The 17,587-nt window shown below is 37.1% G+C and overlaps 1 pseudogene; it reads left to right on the forward strand.

Annotated features, from left to right (window-relative positions):
* Positions 1–1,394: 1,394 nt before the first annotated feature.
* The window catches only part of LOC143671777 (cytoskeleton-associated protein 2-like), a 116,843-nt pseudogene continuing 100,650 nt past the window's right edge, over positions 1,395–17,587 (forward strand).

The raw sequence follows: 17,587 nt of genomic DNA on the forward strand, positions 1-17,587 counted from the left end.
TGTTTTAATTGGGACATTTCCTTAGCCTTAGAACTGTAACCTAGCAGCTTATTAAATTCTACTAATGATAAAGTCTTTCCATTTCTAGTATATTGCATTCTGGCAGCTAAAAAACTAGAACACCTCATATTATTTATTTATTTTTTATCATGTGTTCATACCCTGTAAAAAGAAGCATCACACACAAGGTATTCAGAATCACACAGTCACATTGTAAAAGTTATATCTTTATACAGGTATCTTCAAGAATGAAGGCTACTGGAACACAGCTCAACAGTTTCAGGTACTTCCCTCCAGGCACTCCAATACACCATAACCTAAAAAGATATATATATATATTTCTCCCCCCTTTCTGGTCAAGAAGCCTTTCTCAGTCCCCTGATGCTGCATCCTGGCTCATTCCAGGAGTTCTGTCCCACATTTCCAGGGAGATTTACACCCCTAGAGTCACGTCCCATGTAGGAGGAAGGGCAGTGAGTTCACCTGCTGAGTTGGCTTATAGAGAGATGGCGATGCTCTTCTAATCCAGTCTTATTGGTGCAGATTTACTATAGGTGGGATATTTTTGATTAAATAATTTCCATGGAGATATGACCTTGCCCATTCAAGGTGGGTCTTAATTAGTTTACACGAATCCTTAAAAGTGCTCACACAGAGAGAGAGAGAGCAGAGCACACACAGATATTTGGAGATATACAAGAAAAGCCCCCAAGCAGAAGCCAAAAATACCCAGAGTAGCAGAGGGAGTCATTTTGAAACCAACCCAGGAGGGCCAGCAGATGTCACCATGTGCCTTCCCATGTGACAGAGGAACCTGGAAGCTACCTTTCATCCAAGAAAGTATCCTCTTGTTAGTGCCTGTACTAGTTAGGGATCTCTAGAGAAACAGAATCAACAGGGAACACTTGCAAATATAAAATTTATAAAAGTGTCTCACATGACCGTGGGAACGCAGAGTCCAAAATCCGCAGGGCAGGCTGTGAAGCCGATGATTCCAATGGAGGGTCTGGACGAACTCCACAGGAGAGTCTTGCTGGCCAAAGCAGTAAGAAAGCCTTGTCTCTTCTAAATCCTCCTTAAAAGGCTTCCAGTGGTTAGATTGAGCATCACTCATTACAGAAGACACTCCCCTTGGCTGATTACAAATGAAATCAGCTGTGGATGCAGCTGCTCTGATCATGAACTAATACTATGAAATGTCCTCATTGCAACAGACAGGCCAGCACTTGCCCAGCAGGTACCACCACGTGGCCAAGTTGACACATGAAGCTGACCATAACAGTGCCTAATTTGGATATTTTCACAGGCTTAGGACTGTAAATTTGTAACCTAATAAATTCCCTTTATAAAAGAGATTTCCATTTCTAGTATATTACATTCTGGCACACAGCAAAATGAAATATCTCGCTATCAAAGAAGCTGGTCACCCCAAGATTACCCCCACAGATTTGCAGTTTCCTCTGTCTTCCTTGAGACAGTGTGCTATAGCTGGCCATACTGGACACAGCAATGGCCAAGCAATTGCAGTGCAGTCAAGCAAGTGGGTAGTCCCTTCCCACATTAAGGAAGCAGGCCACCATGGGATTACCCCTGTAGAGTCTCTTTCCCTAGGCTTGTTCTCTCCACGGCTGGCAGCTCTTTAGTCTCCTGGCTCGCTTGTGAAATATCCCATCCCTACACAACCCCAAGACCAAAGAACACTCCAGACAGAATATGACCCATCAGTTTTAATTAGAGATTTATGGGCAGGAGATAATTCTTCCCAATGGTCGCTGATTGGGAAATGAGAGTCTGTACTCTGTATCAAACCAAGAGAGTGAGAGTGACAAGGAGGAGCATATAAGGTTTAGCAGAATCTCATGATATTTGGTTGCAATGGATTTTCAGCAGAGTCCCATGACAGTTGGCTACCAACAGGGATTAGGGGAGAGGGTTTTAATAGATATTGGTGTTCTGATCACATGGGTGTTGTGAAAACAAGTGCTGGGGAGCATGTGGAGAAAGAGGCACACTTATCCACTGTTGGTGGGAATGTGAAACGGTAAAACTGCTCTGGAAGGCACTTTGGTGGTTCCTCAGGAAGCTAAATATAGAACTTTCATATGATCCAGCAATCCCATTGCTGGGTATATATTCAGAAAAAAAAGAAGGCAGGGACAAAAAGGGACATTTGCACATCAAAGTTTATAGCAACATTATTTATGATTGCTGAGAGATGGAAACAGCCCAGATGCCCATCAAGGGTAAGTGGGTAAACAAAAAAAGCTGTGCTATATACATACAATGGAATATTACACAGCTGCAAGACAGAATAAAGTCATGAAGCCCATAGCAACATGGATGAACCTTGAGAACATTATGCTGAGTGAAATTAGCCAGAAACAAAAAGATAAATATATGGCTTCACTAATATGAACTAACATTAATGAGTGAAATCTTAGACTGGAAATTAAGACACAGATTATCAGGAGTTATAAATAGGGCATGTGATGCTAAAGGAATACAGATTGTCCAACAGGACTGTTTGTAAAAATTCAGAAACAGATAGTGCAATACTACCTGACTAGCACAATAATATAAGTACTCTGAAAGTAGCTGAATGTGAGTATGATGGAGTGAAAAGGGCTGGGGTCATGAATGAAACAAGAAGGAATGATTGAAGATAAAGATTGAGATGATATAACTGGGGAATGACTAGAGTGGGTATGATGGTGTTTAAATGTACAAATAAAAACTTTTTGCATGAGGGAGAACAAATGAATATCAACATTGCAGTGTTGAAAATAGATGGTATAGAGGTTAAAGAACAATCAATGCAAGCTAAGGTCTATAGTTAATGGTAATATTGTAATATGCTTCTGCTGAACGTAGCAAAAGCATTTTGTCAAAACTAAATGTAAACAGGTGGGGGCATGGGGGAGGGGTATGGATTCTTTGTGGAAAAAAGGAAATGTCAATATGGATTTTGATGGCAAAGGCATGTCTATATACTTAGGTTGGAATGCATGATGTGTGAATAAAACTATTTAAAAATGAACAGAGAGAAACAAATGCTAGAGGGAAAATTGAGAAAGACATATACTTATTCACTCTTGGTAGGGAAACTGAGAGGTGCAGCCCTTGGAGGGCAGTGTGGTGGTTCCACAAGAGGCTAAATGTGGCATTGTCAGATGATCCTGAAACCCCATTTCTCAGTATATCTATATCTATCTATTTATCTAGATACATAGATATGTGGAGGAACTGAGTGTGGGGACATGAATGTACATTTGCACCCTGAAGTTTATGGTGGCAGTGTTTGTGATTCACAATGGATGGAGGTGACTTAAGGGTACAAAGATAGAGGAATGGAAGGGAAAGCTCTGGTGTATACGTGCAATTGAATACTGAGTGGCTGTAAGAAGTAATGAAGTTGTGAGTATGCAAATAGGTGTATGAAACTTAAGGACTGTATGTGGAATGAAATGTCAGAAACAAAAAGACAAATATTATCACGTCCCATTCATATGAACTAACTAAAATATAAAAACTCAGTGAACTGTAGTCGAGAGCATGGGTTATCAGGTTAGGTTCTATTGTAAAGGGTCCTAGATTGTAAGCTATTACAGCAGTCACATACATTCAGGAGTTGTAGTTGTTATTTCTAAATTCTAAAATAATGAGCTGTTTGTAAAGAAACTTGTCATTTTCAGAAACTTTGGGTATTCATGTGACAACTGAGACTCAGTGTTAGAGCTCAGAAGCTATGAAAGTCAGGAGTACCCCATACAAAAACTCTTTAAAAAGTTGAAAACTGGATCCAACTTTGACTAGAGGTATGAAGGAAGCTGATCTTTATAGAACTAATGTATATCAGAATGCAGGATAAAGGATAATATCATCCATATTTTAAAATTTCAACTTCTGCATGAGAACAAGGGGAGAGATGTTTATTTGTTGCAAAGTTTATATTTTGGGTAGTATATTGCCTAATTTAACTTGTATGAACAGTTCAGTTGAACACCATAAGCATATGGAATCTTGAATATAGTAAGAAGTTTTGTTGGTTTGTCTAGGTTAGTGTGATGCACTGATATATCCCAGAGTAATTTGGGCAGTGAATAAAGCATTTGCAAAGCCCTTGTGGGACAGGGGAGAAAGGAGGAAATATTCAAACTCCCCATTTGGAGAATTTCTGATATTCTCCCAAGCAGTGGGGACAAAGAAGTTGATAGGCCAAGCTATCATTCTTAGGGACTGCCCCAAAGTAATTAATTCCTCAAAGGATAGGCCAAGCCTATTTAAGCCTCCTAGGCCTAAGAGTCAACCCCAGAGATCCAACTGCTGCAATGAGCCAGGACCCTGCATCATGGGATTGATAAAGCCACCTTGACAAAATGGGGAAAGAGAAATGAGACAAACTTAAGTTTCACTGGCTGAGAGATTTCAGAGTTGAGAGGTTACCCTGGAAGTTATTCTTATACATTATAAAGATATCCCTTTTTAGTTTATGGTGCATTGGAGTTGCTGGAGGGAGATACTTGAAACCATTGAGCTGTTTTCCTGTAGCCTTGATTCTTGAAGATGATTGCATAATGATATAACTTTTACAATTTAACTGTGTGATTGTGAAAACCTTTTATCTGATGGTCCTTTTATCAAGGGTGTGGATAGATGAGTGAAAAAATATGGAAAATAAATAAATAAATAATAGGGGGGATAAGGGGTAAAACAATTGGGTAGATGGAAATACTAGTGATCAAAGAGAGGGAGGAGTAAGTGTATGGGATGAGTGAGTTTTTTTCTTTTTTTCTATTTATTTCTTTTTCTGAAGTGATGCAAATATTCTAAAAATGATCATGATGAAAACACAACTATGTGATAACGTAAGCCACCGATTGTGCACAATGTATGGACTCTATATGTGCAAAGATGTGTCAATGATAATATTTCTTTAAATAAAAAAAATAACAATAAAATAAAGCAATACCATATTCCTGGATGGATTTCAGAGATCTGTGTCACTCTTCAAGTCTTGAAGGATGCAGTGGTGATAATTTCTACCACATCCCCGTTCAGCTCTCCTATTTGGCCTGTGAAGAAAACATATGTGCCTTAGAGGATGACAGTTGATTTTTGTAAACTTAACAATGTGATAACTTCAATTGCAGCTGCTGTTCCAAACATATCATATACATCTCTGGTAACTGGTATGCAGCAATTGATCTGGAAAATAGCTTTTGTCTCAAAAGCTGTTAGTAAGGACCACCAGAAGTAGTATGCTTTTGAGCTGGCAAGCCCAGCAGTATACCTTCACTGTCCAAACTCAGGGGTAATCAACTTTCCAGCCCTATGTCCTAATTTTGTCTGCAGGAAATTTGATCACTTCTCCCCACCAGCAGACATCACACTAGTTCTTTATATTGATGATATCATGGTGACTGGACTAAATGAGCAAGAAAAGAAAATACTCTAAACTTATTGGTAAGGTACTTGTGTGTCAGAGGATGGGAGATATATCCAACCAAACTATAGGAACCTTACACTCAGTGAAATTTCTAGTGTCTAGTGGTGTGGGTCATGTCAAGATATTCCTTCTAATGTGAAGTAAAATCAGCTCCATCTGGGCGCTTCTACAACAAAAAATGGCACAATACCTGGTTGGCCTCTTTGGATTTTGGAGACCAACATATTCCTCATGTGGGTGTGCTATTCCAGCCCATTTACTAAGTGACCAGAAAAGCTGCTAAGTTTGATAGGGGACTGGATCAGGACAAGGCTCTGCAACAGGTCCTAACTGCTGTGCAAGATGCTCTGCCACTTGGAACATATGATCCAGCAGATCCAATGGTACTGGATGTTTTAGTGACAACAAAGATGTGTTTGAAGACTTGTCAGGCCTCTAAAACACAGTGTAGGCCTTTAGAATTTTGGAGGGAAGCCTTGCCATCCTCTGAAGATAATAATCTCCTTTTTGAAATACTTTTTGGCCTGCTATTGGGCCTTAGTAGAGGCTGAATGCTTAACAATGGACCACAAAGTCACTAAGAGACCTGAGTTGCCTATCATGAGCTGGAAGTTGTTTGACCCATCAAGTGATAAATTTGGAAATATGCATAGGCATGCCATCATAAAATGGAAATGGCATATATGAGATAGGCCTTGAGCATGTCCTGAAGGTACAAACAAGTAACATGAAGAAGTGGCCCAAATGCCCCTGGCCCACACTTCTGCCACATTAACTTCTCTTTTGAGCCATAAACTATGGCCTCTTGGGGAGTTCTTACAGTCATTTGACAGGAAGAGAACAATTGGGCATGGTTTACAATTGGCTGTGCATGATATGCAGGTACCACACAAAAGTGGACAGCTACAGCACTGGGTCCTCTTTGTGGTATGTCCCTGAAGAACAGTGGTGAGTGGAATTTCAAGCAGTGAATCTGGTTGTTCATTTTGCTTGGAAGGAAAACTGGCCAGAAGTGCATTTGTATACTGATTCTGAGTTGTGCTATTGGTTTGGCAGGATGGTCAAGGAATTGGATGGGACATGATTGGATAACAGGTGACAAATAGGTCTGGGAAAGAGGTATGATTTGGCAAAATATATGAGGACATTTGAATTCCATGTGAATGTTCACCAGCTGGTGATTTCAGTAGATGAAGGTTCTAATAAATAAGCGTACAAGATGACCCATTCTGTTGATACCAATCACCTTATTTCTGTATCCACTCCTGTCATTGTCTAATGGGCTCATAAGCAAAGTGGTCATGGTGGTAAGAATTGAGGTTATGCATGGGTTCAACAACATGAACTTCCACTCACCAAAACTGATATGGCTATAGCCACTGTTGAGTGCCTAATCTGCCAGCAGCAAAGATACATATTCAGTTTAAGATATGGCACCAGGGCCACAGTGGCTCAGCAGGCAAGAATGCTCGCCTACCATGCCAGAGGACCTGGATTTGATTTCCGGTGCCTGCCCATGTAAAAAAAAAAAAATGATATGGCACCATTCCCTGAGATGGTCAGCCAGCTAGCTGGTGTAAATTTGATTACATTGAACCACTTCCTTCATGGAAGGGTCAGTGATTTATTCTAACTGGAATTAACATCTCAGATATGGACTTGTAGTCCTAGAATGCAATGCTTCTGCCAAAGCTACCATCCATGGATTTACTAAGTGCTTTATCCACATTTGTGGTATTCTATACAGCATTGCTTCTGATCAAGGAACCCACTTCTTAGCACCTGAAGTGCAGGAACAGGGACATGCTCTTGGAATTCTCTGGTCTTATCATGTTTCCCATTAGCCAGAGGCAGCTGGGTTGATAAAATGGTGAAATGGCCTTTTGAAGACAAAATTATGGCACCAAACTAGGTGGCAATACCTTTCAGGACTGCAGCAATGTTCTCCAGGAGGCTGTGTATGCAGTGAATTAACACCAACTCTATGGTGCTTTTTCTCCCACAGCCAGGATTCACACTTCAAGGAATCAGGGGGTAGAAATGAGAGTGGCACCATTCACTTTCACCCATTGTGGTCCACCAGAAATCTTTTGCTTCCTGTCCCTGAAACCTTGACCTCTGCTGGTCTACAAGTCTTGGTTCCAAAAGGAATAGTGCTCCTTCCAGGAGACAAAGCAATGATTCTATTGAACTGGAAGTTAGGACAGCCACCTGACCACTTTGGATTTATCATATCTCTGAATCAGTAGGCAAGGATGGGGATTATGGTACTGGCTGGGGTGATTGATCCTGATATCAAGGGGAAATAAGACTGTAACTACACACTGGAAATAAGGAAGAGGTTTCATAGGGTGTCTCTTAGTATTACAATACCCTGTGATCAAAGTCAATGAAAAACTGCAACAACCCAATACAGGCTGGACTAATAATGTCCCAGAAACTTTATAAATGAAAGTTTGGGTCACCTCACTGGGCAAAGAACCACAATCAGCTGAAGTGCTTAATAAGGGTACAGGAATATGGAATGGGCAGTGGAAAAAAATAGTTATAAATTTTAATATGATCATATGACCAATTACAGAAATGAGAACTGTGATCATATGGATATTTCTTCCTTCTTTTATTATAAGTATGTTTGTGTTTGTATTTATTGTAAGTATCTTTGTTGTCTTCTCTTTCTTATCCCCTTATCATTTAACATAGGTTGTATCATTCATGTGATAGTATTAAGTTATAGGATATGAAGTTTAACAGTGAATATTACCAAAAGGCTTGCACCCTATTCTGGGGAAATTTAGTGCATTTACAGTTATACACAAGACAACTGGGTATTGTTAGGCAAAAATGTCTGTTACTATTTTTTATTTTGAGATTAAGCATGGTTTAAGGTGATGTGTACAGCACAGCTGCCAACTTGACAAATTGACTGTGATGGTTAGGTTCATGTGTTAACTTGGCCAGGTGACAGTGCCCAGTTGTCTGGTCAAGCCAACATTGGCCTATCTGTTGCTGCAAGGACATTACTTGGACTTAAATCATCAGAACATTGATTGCATCTATGGCTGATTACATCTGCAGTTGGCTAAGAGGAGTGTCTTTCACAATGAGAGACATTAATCTAATCACTTGAAACCTTTTAAGGAAATAGGTGAGAGCTTCAGTAATCTTCAGCAGTTCAGCCTCTCCTGCAGAATTAATTGAAGATCTTTTTCGGAGATTCAGCCTATAGCCTGCCCTATGGAATTTGGACTCATGCATCCCCGTAGTTGCTTGAGACAATTTTATAAACTCTCATACTATTTACAGATATCTTCTGATGGTTGTTTCTGGAGAACACTAATATGGATAGATAAACAGAAAGATAGAGATAGATATCCATATCTATATTTAAATCTCTATTTATCTATGTATCTATGTATCTATTTCTCAATCTATCTATCTATCTGTCTGTCTCTGTCTGTCTGTCTGCCTGCCTGCCTGCCTGCCTGCCTGCCTGCCTGCCTATCTATCTATCTATCTATCTATCTATCTATCTATCTATCTATCTATCCATCCATCCATCCATCCATCCATCTGTCCATCTATGAAATGACCACTACTGGCAAGTGTAGTTGAAATGAAAACCTAACTCACTTCATATAGCAATCTATGCTTATCTCTACTATAGTGTCAGTGTATACCTTATATTGAATGATCTTCTAAAGATTAATTCATCACAACAACTCACTGACAATCAAGAAGTAGTCACCTTTGAAAAGGACTAGAAGTTCAATTTTAGCATGTAGGTATGAAGGTAAAAAATGTGAGATGTGTTACTCTTGATGGTTCTATTTGCATCCCCTATCAATAATTTTAAAACTCAACCTCATTATGGTAAGTTACAGAAAGGGTGAAACAAACAGTGAATGCATTTACCATATCCAAAAGAAAGAAATATTAAGACTAGTATTGTATCTCTGGTCCCAAATGGCATCATGGGGTTGAGATATTCTATGAAAAGAAAATATTATGCAAAGGGAAATGACAAAATTTAGAAAATTAATGCATTTTCAATATCACTATGGATATGGACTTACTGTAGCTTTCATTATCTTAACAATAAGCAAAAAAAAAAAAAGCCCTTAATGTATTCCAGATTTTCTTGTTTTTCAAAACATTGACTCTAGGATTTCTTCATAGGAATCCCAAGTCTAAAATTAACTATTTCATGTCTGAGATAAGAGAATCAACCACTTCACTGTCCTTCTAAGGGAAGAGGTACTTGACCAGTTGGAGAATGTCTCTCTGGAATAAATGTCCCCAAAGTCACCTACATGGCACATAATCAGACATCAACTACAAATATTAATTTAAATGGAAATATGATATATAAAATAACTCCCACACTAAAAGAAAGCATTAAAAGTTAAATCATTACTACTGAAAACAAATATTATAATTACCATATTTTGTGTTTATTTGTCTTCTCTTAATTATCTAAAGAATGATCAAAACAAGTCCTAATGGGTCACACACTATCTCCTCTCTCCTTCAAATTATCTCTGGATAGATAAAAGGAAGAAAGATGTTTATATTCTCATCAATTTGTCATGGCTTGATCAAGGAGGAGTAATATGTGGCCCCACCAAAAACAGAAAGATTGCTGAGGTTCTCAGAACTTGATTAGTTTGCATCTGAAACTTGCTCAATTTGTAGGTTGATGATATATATGTATATTAAAGACATATATCCCATGAGTGTACATGGCATAAGAATTTTACATGCAAATGTACCATTAATCCAGCTAGATTAATATTTTTCAACTGTATAATCTAATTCAAAAGTACATGAACTACCTTCTTCTGGCAGTGTGGGTTGCATTTTATTAAAAGACAGACATTTCTTTTCTTTTGGGTACTGAACGAAGGACATGCTGAATATAACATGTCAGCAAGGTAAACTTGTTTCTGGATATGGCAACAACTAGCCATAGGTTCTATTTGTTAGTAAAAATTTTCATTTCAAAGATAAAAAAAAGTAGACTATTTTCGTATTGTAATTTTTTTCTGACTGTTTCTTTGTTTTTACTACAACTAAGAGCAATCAAAGTATTATTAATAATTAAGAAATAAAACTGTCCAAGGGTCATTGTCATGATAGGTGAGTCCTTGCTTCATGATTTTGACCTTTTCAAAGCTCACTACATTAATTGAATTATTTATTGAAAAATAATTTATTTATTTTAAGGATGTATGTTACCAGGAGTTCAGGTAGAGCAAGGAAATGTTGAACAAATGTAACTTTCTTCCAAACCTAAGTCATACATTAGAAAGAAATGTAAAATCTTTAAAAATGAATTAGTTAATTTGAAAATAGGATAATTGATGGCTAGGATGGGGAAGTTTTCTATTTAATATAAGTGTTTTTAGCCTCTGAATTCTCTACTGTCCTTCACAATTTCCAAAGCCCTAATATAATTCAGAGGAAAATATTACTATAAGAACTGATAGGTGTCCTTAATCAGGTTTTATTCAGTATATACGTATATGCAAAACTGTGACTATAGACACACTGGTTTAATATTGTTGATCTTTAAAACAAGTTTGAATATTTGTTTACTTATCCACCATTGTATATTGAAAGGAATATTGTTCCCATTAATTTCCTTGCACCTCAAAGTTTAAAGGAAATATTTAAGCTCCCATGATATATGACTTTAATTTTGTTCAAGATTATTTCTAAACTGCACAGAGTAAGAAGCACATAAGTTATTGGAAATCACCGTGGTAGTGGGTGGTGGTGTGGGGTTGTCTTTTCCAATTAAGTATTTTATATGCAGGTATTAATCAAGTATCCTTCTTTAAAAAGATGATAACAATATATAGACACAATTATGATGCATGATTTTCAGGTGATGATATGCTACTAATGAGTTCAAAGGCAATTGTATCCCTTCTAGGTCCCCTCTTTTGTTACCTATGGGCAGGTGGGACTGTTATGCACCCCCTGAGATATTAGAACATCCATACCCACTTAAATTAACCACATTTTTCATCTAATTACAAAGAATATGCACGAGTATTAAATGAGTGTCTACGTAAGTCAATTTTCAACTCTACTATGAAAAATTTTGTTTTGAAACTGACAAATATATTCTTCACAGATACCTTGGTAAAGTAACTGGCATTTAAAAATGTTTGCAATCTGTAATTGAACAACTACCACCATCTTACCTAGCCTAGGATGAAGACTGAGAACTTTTTTGTATATATTTGTAGAACCGTATTGTATTTTATTTGAAACCAAGTTGACTGGATAATGCACCTATATCAATTTGGAATATTTAAAGCAGATGTATTAAATTACACTTACTAAGGAACTTAATGTAATTCATTTTTTACATGAATGCTGATTTATGCTAAAATATGAAATAAAACCTATACAGAAATGACTATAGGAATGCATTATCAGGTATTATCAAATATTGTCTCTTACCAAAGATGTGTACCATGAGGCTTTATGTGACTATCACCACCTGCAATGATAAATTCCATTATCATTACCCACTCTATACAGTAGCCATTACGAACCTGCTACCTTGGAACAGTTTTGTTTTGTATTGTTTTAGTAATTATGATGAACCAGACCATCAGTGGTTTTTCTTACATTTTAAATATATTGCCAGAAGCTGACAGTGCTGTGCTTCAGCTGCAAGGAAAGACAATTCACTAAGATGTTTTCCTAATTTTAGTTATTCTTTAAATAACCTTAAACTTTTGCAAATTTAGTCCTAATTTTTGTTTCCCTAAATTAAATTTGTTCCTGTTCTTGTTTTAATCCCTAGGAGATTCCAATATGAAGACTAAATTAGAAAGCTAATCATGAAAGAGAGTTTCCATATAATTTTTAGTCATTCATTTGAATCCACTCACCTTACCAAGCAGCTACTCAGAACTATTGCTTTTCTGTGTTGGACATGCTCCCTCACACCTCTGTGGTTTTTTCTCTCTGCACATAACAAGTTTTAGAACCTCTAAAATTCCACCAAAATTTTAAAATTTGGATCAAAATGCCATTTTTTTCTCTGAAAAATTTCTGGGACAGCTAAGAAGTTGTCCCTTGCAGTACCAGAAAGCAAGAATGTGCCTTAAAAAAATACACACACAGTGGTAGAGTATGTCAAAGGGATACAGGAGCCTACTGGAAAAGCTCCTAATGGCCAGGAGTGGAACAATTGGACTAAGAAAATAAATGCTGGATATAAAAATAATAATAATAATAATAATGATAAGTCATGGTACAAAATAAGTATCCATGAGTCCATACTAATATAAACAAATGATTAACTAAATAAATAAACTGGGGAGGAAGGTCAACTCCACTGTGCAAAATTCCAAATAATTTATATAGATACTCCATCTTCAAGGAGGTGGAGTATAAAGTCCTACTCCTTAAGTCTGGGCTACACATAATGTATTCTTTTCAAGAGGTACAGTATTAAAGAGGGGAAAAAGGAATAGCTTTATAGGGGAGAAACTGACAAATTCTACCTTAACCAGGGGATCAGGCTTCACATCAACAGGTTTGTACCCTTGAAATGATGTAATGAGGATGGCACTTAATCTCTGGAGTCTTCTTATGTAAAATACAATACACCAATCTAATCATGAGAAAAACACCAGACAAATCCAAATTGAGTGGCATTCTACAAAATACCTGATCAGTAATCCCCCAAACTGTCAAGATTATCACAAGTAAGGATAAGTCTGAGAAAGTCTCTCAGCCAAGATGAGCCTAAGGAATCATGAACACAAAATGTGATATGGTATCCTGGATGGGATTCTGGAACAGAAAAAGAGGTATTAGTGAAAAATCCAATTAAGGAAATACAAATAAAGGATATAATTTAGTTAGTAATAATGTATCAATATTGGTTCATAATTTTTTTTTTTTAACATGGGCAGGCACCGGGAATCAAACCTGGGTCCTCTGGCATGGCAGGCGAGCATTCTTGCCTGCTGAACCACTGTGGCCCGCCCCATAAATTTTGATAAATATTCCATGCTAGTGTAAGATATTAATACTAGGGGAAGTTGGTCATAGGTATGTGGGAAGTCTTTGCAATATACTGTAATATAAACCTGTTTCAAAATAAATGTTTATTATTAATAATAAATACAGGGCTCTCATTAGCACTCACTGATTTGCCTTGTAATAGCCTACCTACCCATTCCTCCCTACCCTCTCAGACCCTTGTATTCTCTGGTATAGAGTTCTTAATACATAAGTCTATAGAATGAGTTAGAGCTATGAATTTAGATACACAATTAATGATTGAGTTATTGAAACATTCTGAGAGTTTAGCCTAAATAAAGTGAATTTATTGAAGTACAAATGTCTTCTAATTCTTCACACACATGCACAAATCCATACACACATACTTTAATTTGGTTTCTACTAAAATTAAAACATTCTTAAATAGTCCTTTATTCATTTCAAAAATAACCTTCAAGATGCCTTCCATGTGAATCTGTTTCAAATTCTAAATGCCAATTGAGCTGTAGAGTGATTAAAAGCACTGGCCCTGGAAACAGACTACTGGGATTTCAATACTAGATTTGTTGCTTTCTAGCTTGACAATCTTGGGCAACTAATTGACCTCCATGAGTCTCAGTTTCCTTATCTTTCAAAAGGAAATAATTGATAATCAAGGTACAAGCCAACCAGGGTTACTGGAATATTGAATAACTTAATGACTGTCAGTGTCTCAGAGTGCTGTGTGGCAAATAGCAGGCAATCAATAAATACCAACTATTGTTATTATCATTATTATATTAACAGAATTGTTATAAATGTGATTTTTATGGAATCATATCTCAAGATTTTTCCATTGCAGAGTGTGAATAAAGTAACAGGTTTGTTTTTGGTTTTATGTTAATTATGCTAAGGTAAAGGCAGTATTTTATTATTACTTATAAGAAAAGCTTAATATTTATCTAGTTGTGATTGCCAGACTGTAAGCATCATAATGGCCGAGAACATGTTTGTTTATTTTACCACTTCAACTCCACATTTAACACTACAGCTAATTACTAGGACCTGGTAAATATTTTTAACTGATAGTATCACTTGGACCCATCATGAAACATACTGTACTTATCTATTCAGGATTGGGTTTAAATGAAATGATTAGAAGATCAATTTAAAAGCATAGGCTTTATTCTTGGGTCTAGAGCCAAGTGGTTTGGGCTCTGTTCTTAACCTAGAATGATTTAGATAAAAGGAAAGATCTTTCCCCCATCCAAGCAATTGTTGCTTTGCAAATGCATAAATAGTTAGGGGTGGGTTTTCTGTTTAAGGAGCCTCAGAAAACAAAATGAATTGGTTTAGAATTTTTTAACTTTAGATTCATTTCACAAATGTTCTCTGTGTTTCTTTCAGTGTCAACCCTGGTAAATTCTCCTTATTTTCACTGCATATGTACTGTTTGCAAGATAAGACAATTGACTAGTTAAAATTGGAATTCAAGATAGAGAAGGGAGAAGGAAACATCAGGGGAGTTAGTGAAAGATATTAAAATGGTTTCAAATATTTTGAGACGCATTTTCAAAATCAAATTTGACAAACAGAAAACCCTCCATGCCTCACATTTCTCTAGAATTATATTTTCCTTTTTAGCAAATGATAATTTATGAAATATTTATTGAACATTCCTTTTATGTTAGACATTGTGAAAAATACTATCTAAAGAATAAGGTTATGAATCCAAAGTGGTACTTTCTCTAAAGGAGATCAACATGGAAAAGGGAATGAAATGACAGAAAATGTACACAAATACCTACAGTACAAGTTATAGAATCTTACTTTGCTTCTAAGTTGATAGTTTCAGAATTTTGTTTATTCTTAGGAAAGCCTTCTTTTTTCAAACCACAGTTAAAGATTTAATTTAATCAAAGGATAAATTTAACAGTCCATATATATATATGTGTGTGTGTATGTACATAAAAATATGTGTATGCATGTTTTATTTTCCAAATCCTACATTTTCTATAGGATATGCCACTTAAAACTTTCATTCAATTTGATACTGTGAGGTTGTTAACATTCAGAAGACAGGCACAGTAGATGTGTGGTCTACTTTGTAACATGCCAAGTGTGTAGTATATAAAAATATTTATTAGTGTGCAATTTGATAAGTTAAAATGTTAATACTGCATACAAATAAGTGTCCACAATGAACTCTTTGTTCTCTAACTCAGAACCCACTTAATGAAGCATATTCCACTTTCAAAAGGACAGTGAAGAGGCAGGGCAAGATGGCAGCATAGTGAGGAGAAGAATTTAGTTCATCCTCTTGGGGCATCTAGTAAAAAGCAAGGAGCTGTATGGGACAACTGATTTGGGGAACTCAGTGACTGGGCACACATTGTACAGCCAAGACTCCACATAGATATGTAGGTTTCTCAAGCCATGGAGGTTGGTGTCCCTCCTCCATGAGCATGGCAGGCTGGTTCCACAAGGGAATGAGAAGGCCTGTTCCATCCACAGGTACAAGCCACTCCATCAGGCACCATGAAAAACACCCCAATGGTCATGAAAAGCACCCCACTAGGCACTGAGAATAGCAACCTCCCTAAGCACGAGAATAGCCACACTGATGGGCATGCAGAACAACTGCCTCACTAGGTGCTTAGAATGGCTGCATCCCTGGGAACTGAGAATGGTTGTGCTTGCAGGTGCCAAGTATATCCACCAAGAACGGTGCTAAGAATAGCCATCCCAATGGGTGCAAATTATAGCCACATCCATGGATACTGAGAATAGCTGCCTCACTAGGTGGAGAGAATAACCATCCCAATAAGCAAAGAGAATAGCAGCCCCACCAGACAGAAAATAGCTGAAACCCCAGGCACAAAGAATAACCACCACATGGGTTCCAAAAATAGCTGCCCTTCTTGGCACAAAGAATAGCAACACTGCTGGGCACTGAAAATAACCACCCCACTTCATACCATTTGCTCAGCCAGGTGCTCCATTCAGGGAGAGGCAGGGCTGAGCCAAAGAGGTGGCTCTAGAGTGCCATCTATTGATAAGCTTCAAGTTGATTTGCATCCCCTCCATGAGATCTGGGATGTGGTATGGTGAGTTATTACAGATAAACCAAGTGCAAAAGGGGACCTTCAAGGCAAACCCAAACAAGTACAAAACCTTGATGAATCAAGGAAGTCAACTTGCAAAATAATCTCATCAAGATCAAAGAAATTCAAAAACACAACAAAAAATAACAAAGCATGTGAAGATTCAGGCAGATATGCCCCAGCCAAATGATCAAATTAAAACAATGAGAAGGAAATGGAATTTGGAACAACTACTCAAGAGCATTCATAATGACATAAAGGATGTCAAGAAGACATTGAAGAAGGACAAAGAATAATTTGAAAGAATAAATGGAAAAATACCAGATGTCACAGAGATAAAAGATACCATAGACCAAATTAAAAGTGCACAAGAGACACACAACAGCAGATTTAAAGAGGCCAAAGAAAAAATAAGTGAGCTAGAAGGTAAAATGGTTGAAATCAAACACATAAAAGAACAAATGGCAAGAAAGATGGAACAAATGGAACAGGATTTCAGGGAAATGATGAACAACATGAAGGGCACAATTATAAGATCATCCAGAAGGAGAAGAGAAGAATAAAGAACTTAGAAGTTTAGTTGAAGAGATAATACGGAAAAACCTTCCTATTATTGTAAAAGACATAAATATGAAAAATTGAAGAAGCCCAATGAACCCCAAATAGAATACATTCAAATAGACATTCTCCAAGACACATACTAATCAGACTGCTAAATTTTGAAGAGAAGCAGAAAGTTCTGAAGGCAACAGAGAGAAAAGTGATCCACTACATACAAGGGAGACCACATAAGACTGAGTATGGACTACTCAGTGGGCACCACTGAGGTGAAAAGGCAGTGGTATGCTATATTTAAGATACTTAATGGAAAAGACTTCCAGAAAAAATTCTTTATCCTGCACGTTGCTCTTTAAAATTGAGGGAGAGAAAAAATTCTCTGACCAAAAAAGGCTGAGTTAATTTGGCTAAAAGAGACCTGAACTACAAGAAATTCTAAAGGGAGTTCTGCTGACTAAAAAGGAAA

This window comes from Tamandua tetradactyla, chromosome X (genome assembly GCF_023851605.1).
Source record: "Tamandua tetradactyla isolate mTamTet1 chromosome X, mTamTet1.pri, whole genome shotgun sequence".
Lineage (NCBI taxonomy): Eukaryota > Metazoa > Chordata > Mammalia > Pilosa > Myrmecophagidae > Tamandua > Tamandua tetradactyla.